Here is a 6,031-nt window from a genome sequence, read left to right on the forward strand (position 1 = left end):
CTGCCCGTCCCCCTAGACAGAGAGCTCCCAGAGGGTGGGGACCACGTGGGGCCAGCCTCCTATCCACATCTCCCGGCAGCACCAGGGGTGGTTGGGGGGGGAGGGAGGGCCAGGTCACCGGCTTGACATGAGAGAAAATTGCGACAGTTCAGCTGAATCCAGCGTCCCTCTCCCACCGCGGGCGTGAGCGAGACCCATGCTTATTTCCTTTAGTGACAAAGGCGGGACACCGGTTGGACGAATTTGGGCAACATACAAGCAAGGTTGACGGCGGCCCCCGCGGTCCCTCCCCCTGGGTGCCCCGTGATAGGTTCTGTGTCCTCCAGAGCCTCTGCTCTAAGATTCTTTCTCTTTCTCCCCACACGTAGCTTTGTTTTACAAAAATTCTGTCATCCGGTGCACGTTCTTTCCTTGCTTTTTTCTCTCTCAAAATGCCATGACCGCCCCCACCCCCACCCCCGGCACGGCCTCCCCAGCTACCTCATTCATTTGGTGGCTGCAGAATGTTCCAGCATCCGATGGAGCATGACTGACTCACCTCTTCCCCCTCGGGATGGGCATTTAAGTTGTCTCCAATTATTGCATCCTTATAAATAACGTTGCCGTGGACATTCTGTCACAGCCTTGTGCCGCCTGCAGTGGTTTGGGGGGGGGGCGGGGGCGGTCCCTGGGAGGGATTACTGCAGGGTCTGTGTGCTCTAAACGGGCACTGGGGTCTGTCTTCCATTTTGGTTTTAGGGAGCACCGCTCTTACCCTTTCAATGACCTCCTCCATGCTCACAGTCCCTCCCACTTCGGTCCCCGACAGCTTTAACATGAGACCCCAAGATCGACAGGGAATCTAAGTCTGGGGCTGGAACTATCCAGAACCATCCACCCCCCACCTCCTGTGACCCAGACAACCCAACAGCCCCAATTTGAAGCCTGCCCCCTGCTTCCCAAAGTAGAAGCACAGAGGGCAGGGACCTGCCCCAGCTGCCTGCGGGCTCTGGAAACAACAGGGATCGGGGCCTCCGATTCTGTCCCCCAAGGTGGGGCTCACACAGGAAGACAGCTGCCAGCTGCGTTACCCCAGGCCTCCGGGCTGCCTTGGAGAAGACCGGGCTTCATTCCCTTCAGTTCCATAGCTTGGGGGGTGGGCCTATTTAAAGACCCCGGAGGGAAGGGGTGGGCAGACAGAGGGGCCACAGAGGCTCTTTGGGGGAGCCAGGGACAGAGGGAGCCAGCCTGCAGCTGGTGGGGAGAGCAGCTGGGCGCCGCTCGGACTTTGGGACTTTGGCCCTTGGCGTTCCCCCCCCTCCACCCCATGTCAGCTTTTCTATTTTAGGCGGCTGGCTCCTCCTCGTTGCAGCCAGCCCGGGAAACCCAGAAAGGTGGGTGCTGGGGGGCTGGGCCCCTATGCACTCGTGCTCACCCCATGGGCTTCCGGGTGCAGGTGAGGGCCGCACCCCAACGGCAGGGCTCCTGGACCTTATCCCACAGAAGCGTTCATAGTCACCAGGCCCCGGGGACAGCCCAAAGGGGCAGCCAGCACTCTGAGCGCCAGGGGAACAGACTGGAAAGTGCTTGGTGGGGCCAGGAGCCATAGCTGTCGGCCGGAGACGCAGCCTGGAAGCTGCTGGGATTACTGGCATCTGTGGGAGCAGCGTCCGCAGAGGGGAAGGGCCCCCGCGGGTCGGTACCCTGTACCGGGTGGGCTCTGGGGGCGGGACGAGCGGGGTCCAGCCCCAGCCCCGTCATTTCCCCGCAGCGTGGCCTGGGGCAAGGCAGGGGCCCCCCTGAACCTCCATTTTTTTTCCTCATCTGTAAAGATCAGAATAGCTCACGACCATGTTTGGGAATTCACAAGGCTGTATTTGACGTCCTTAGACGAGGGGACGGCACACAGTAGGCGCTCAGTAAGAACAGCTGCGGGGGTTTTAATAACATGGACAAATGGAAACAGTTGGACGTGACAGGGGAGAGCAGGGGGGAGCACTAGCGGCCCCATTTACATTCCTTAAAAATGACCCGGTAAACCACTGGTGCAGAATACCCCCCCCCCCCATTCCAGAGCCTTGGAAAACCCCGTTCGTTTCGTCTCCCGATTTCCATGTGGCCGCTCAGGTCACAGGAGCTGCTTTTTTTCTCACTCGTCGGGACCCTTCTCTAACCAAGGGGATTAGCCCAGCGGAGGTGGGGAGGGGATTTGCAGACCGGAACAGGTGGGGCCTGGCATTGGAAGTCTGAGCCGCATTCCGGGGATTCCTGGTAGATGACCCGCCCAGCCCGGCCTGGGGGGGGGGGGGGTGCCCTGGACTGGTGCCCTGCACCCAGCACCACCTGGAGGGGGCCCTCCCCGGAGACGTCCAGGCCTGGAGGAGGGTGGAAGCTGAGCGCAGACAGATTTGGTTGTGGGGGCTTTGGGGCAAGGTAGGTTAGGCTTAAATCCAACAGGAAGTGAAAGTGAATATTCCAGGATTCATTCGTTCAGAGGGTCTTTATTGGGTACCTACTGAGTGCCCCTCCCAGCAGGCACTGAGGCCCTAACGGGTTCACCCTGCTCCCATGACCCCATATGAGGGCGGTGGAAAAGTGAGTGGACTCTGATGAGGGCCACGGTGCTGGTAGGGATTGGAAGAGACAGAATGTGGATGGACCCCAGTGTCCTCAAGGAAGGGACAGTGCAGGGGACCGTCCTGGCTTCCGTGGAACAGGGGGCTGCCGGGAATGGGGGCTTTCAGTTCTAAACTCAGACAGTGCCAGGCAAACCGGGCTCTCAGTCACCCTTGGGAGGGTGGCACCAAGAGGGGAGGTGACACAGGGGAAACGAGGCTGAGGTGCTTAATAGCAGGGAGGAGAGAGGAGGGAGTGAAGGACGGATGTCCAGGAGGTGCAGACTGGGCAAAGGCCGAAGGAGGAGGGAATGTGACATCAGGACCCGGTCTGACCTGCTCCCTCTGTACCTGGGAAGTGGACCGGGGAGGGAGAGAAGGATGCTAGCACGTCATTCTCCTGGGAGGGAGAGAAGGATTGTAGGACGAGAAACGGCTTTCCGGATACTGGGGTTGGGAGTGGATTTTCGGACTCAGGTCAGCTGAAGGCCCACCGGTACCCACGGGATGGTGGGCAAAACACCTGTCCTGAAGGACCACGGGCAGGGACGGGGGGAAAGAGAGGAGAGCCCAAGGAGGGGAAATAGGGACAGAAGTCTCCCAAACCAGCTGCCCTGGGATAGTTACCTGGGGGGAAGGGAATTAACACAAACCCCACTGACCTGGGCTGGCGGGAGCCTTGGGGGTCTCCAGGCAGTGACAGCGACTCCCTGGAAAATGGTGGCCCAGCAGAGGTGGGCCGTCTAGTCCGGAAAGCTGGCGAACAGTTCCTGGAAGCCCTGTGTCCCTCTTCTTCTGCAACCCTCCCTCATCAACTGCCATCGGAACCCAGAGCCCTGGGCTTGGCCATTAAAGGGCCGGCACTCCTATCCCCCACCCTCCCCCCAGCCCTCTGGGGGCTACACAGAGCGTCTCAGCATCCCTGCCACGCGGTCTGTTCCTTTGCCACCTCCCGGCAAGCCCTGCGGATTTGGCAATGCACTGTTCCTGGTGAAATACTTATCACCGGGTGACCAAACACGGTCTTTCAAGTCCTAGAAGAAGGTGACATTCTTAGTTGCAGCTCTGCCACTGTCCTAGAGCCTTGCTGACTGCTTCTGTGGACACAAGTTGCTGTCTCTTCTTCTAAGACCCTCGGTGCTTGCTTCCCCCTCATTCACTCATCCATCCACCCAGCGTTTATCCGTGTATCCTTCCATCCTTCGTCCATCCATGCATCCATCCATCCACCTGCCATTGTGTATTGTGTCGTCTGCCGGTTGGGAGTTTGGGCTCTGCCTGGAGCCAGCACTGAATTCCACAGTGGTGCCCGTGGGCACTTGGGCGACTTCTCAACCTGAGACTCAGTTTCCTCATTGTGAAAAAGAATAAAGGCGCCCACTGCACAGGCTTGTGGTGAAGGTGCGGGAAATACCATGCGACAAACTTACCAGAGAATAGAGCCCCCAGGCGCTCCCCCTCTCTTCCTCCTCTCTCCCAGTGCCACCTGCCATGAGTACTATGAGGAGCCTGGTGGAGGGACCTGGGCCAGTGGGGAGGGTGCCCAGACAGGTTCAAACTCTCAGGTTGATGAGACAGCCTTGAGAAATGTTGTCTCTTATAAGCATTGTTCACGGAAACAGGTTCATTTACCAATTAGCTGCCGTTGGCCAAAGAATGGTCGATATTCTGGAAAACAAAACAAAACAAAATCTCCAAAATGCTCTTCCCTTCTCTGTGGTTTTTAGTCTCTCTTCCATTTCCACCTGTGATTTTTCTGAGCCCGAACACATTTCGGGAGGGATCTAAAAGGATTTAAAATTTCGACAATAAAGAAAATCACCTTTTACTAAACTGCCTTACCTGCTGTGTTATTTGTTTCTAGTATTTTAGCTGTGACCGCAAGGATTGCTTGCAAGAACACTTAACAGAGAGGATTTTCTCATTTTCATTAGAAGGCTCTATCTCCTTGGGCAAGACCAACTGACTTGGGAACCTGGTTTGAGTTCTGAGATCTGGAATCTTATCCAGCTGTCCAGAGGGTGGGAGGGCTGGGAGTATTTTTGATTTAGGGCAGGGATCTGGGGTGCACAGACTGGGGGTGGTGCCAGGCTAAAGGGGGTACTTTGCCATCAGATTTTGGATTTGGATATGAGAGCAATGGGAAGCTGGCTGTGAGTCTAAAATCAGGAGAGGGGACAGATTGGAGTTGGGGTTTGGGCTCTGTCTGTGCTTCAGAAAGGTTTAGAAAAGGCCCGCTGGAAGGCCCTGGGGCAGGGATGGAGAGAAATGGATGGCTGATACAGCCGAGAGGTGATGGATGGGTGTCCACGAGGGGCTGATTCTGGCCCAGGTGGCCAGGTGCAGGGAGACGTCGTCTTTCATCCCCAGCCGGTTTTGTTAACATCTGTAGTCACAGCCAGAAGACTCCATGGCACCTGGCCCAAGGTGACTAAGGCTTCCCAGGCACAGAGATCCACACAGAGCCATGCTAGCGCCAGACAGAGACTTCGTGCCCCTGCGTCCTCATCTGGAGGCGCCTGCAGGCAAGCTCCTGTATCTGTGACAACCACACACTTGGTTCCCTGGGCATTTCCATATCAAATGCTATTCTTTTGTTTGCGTAGGTTCCTGCGACATATTTGGTGTTTCCATCTTTAGTTGGGAAATAAGATTGCACGTTATGCTGCCTGGGTTGGGGTCGCGGAGCTGGGGAGACCAAGACCGCCTCCAAGACCGTAAGACTCACGCGGGTAGCGGGTGGGGGGCAGCGGGTGAGAATGCACAGGACTTGGGACCAGAACACGGGCTCCAACAGGTTCTCCGTTTGCCCCAGCCCTCCCCTCCGAAGTTCCCCTTCCCCGTTTGTAACTGACGGTGACACGCTGTCTGGGACCCCACCTTGCAGACAGCAGAGAGGCCTGCACGCGGGGACTGCTGGTACGGACCGTCCCTGACCGTGGCTTCCCGCGGGCACCGGCACCCCTGGCCTTGCGGGGACAGGGTCCTCGCTTCCGGGGGGGGGGGGGGTGCGGAAAGGGTCCCTGTGTGCCGAGGTGCCGGGCATGCGTGGAGCGATCAACCCGGGCCGGCTGCTGTGCACGCGCTTGGCTGCCGCTGTCAGGTGCGGGAGCGACGGGGAAGCGGCGCGGCGACCCCAGAGTGAGGGTCTCGGGAGAAACGGCCGCCCCTCGACTCCTAGGGGGAGGGGCGCCGCTGCAGGCCGGGCTCAGGAGGTGAACTTTCGAGGGGCACACTAGCACTTTCCTGGAGGTATCATCATACTTCCGTTTTTGGATTGCAGTAGAAAGACCTGCACTGGCCAACTTTGGGGTTACCGCTTCGGAGGCGAAGGCACACTCTGTGAGCCGATCTTTTAAGGCGTCTGGCCTGCCCGAGGTATCCTGACCCTCGCCGCTCCCCGTAGTACCCCTCAGAGAGGCCGGCTTTGTGCGCTC

The 6,031-nt window shown here is 58.2% G+C and overlaps 1 protein-coding gene across 1 annotated transcript in view; it reads right to left on the minus strand.

Annotated features, from left to right (window-relative positions):
- The window catches only part of BRD3 (bromodomain containing 3), a 64,594-nt gene extending 58,648 nt beyond the window's left edge, over window positions 1–5,946 (minus strand). Inside the window, exons 1-2 of the mRNA XM_053204414.1 lie at window positions 5,475–5,946; window positions 3,257–4,262 (exon numbers count right to left, since the gene is read on the minus strand). The gene's annotated coding sequence lies outside the window, so the exon portion shown is untranslated. The remainder of the gene's footprint in view (window positions 1–3,256; window positions 4,263–5,474) is intronic.
- Between the last annotated feature and the right edge of the window lie 85 nt (window positions 5,947–6,031).

This window comes from Acinonyx jubatus, chromosome D4, assembly GCF_027475565.1.
Source record: "Acinonyx jubatus isolate Ajub_Pintada_27869175 chromosome D4, VMU_Ajub_asm_v1.0, whole genome shotgun sequence".
NCBI classification, from domain to species: Eukaryota; Metazoa; Chordata; class Mammalia; order Carnivora; family Felidae; genus Acinonyx; species Acinonyx jubatus.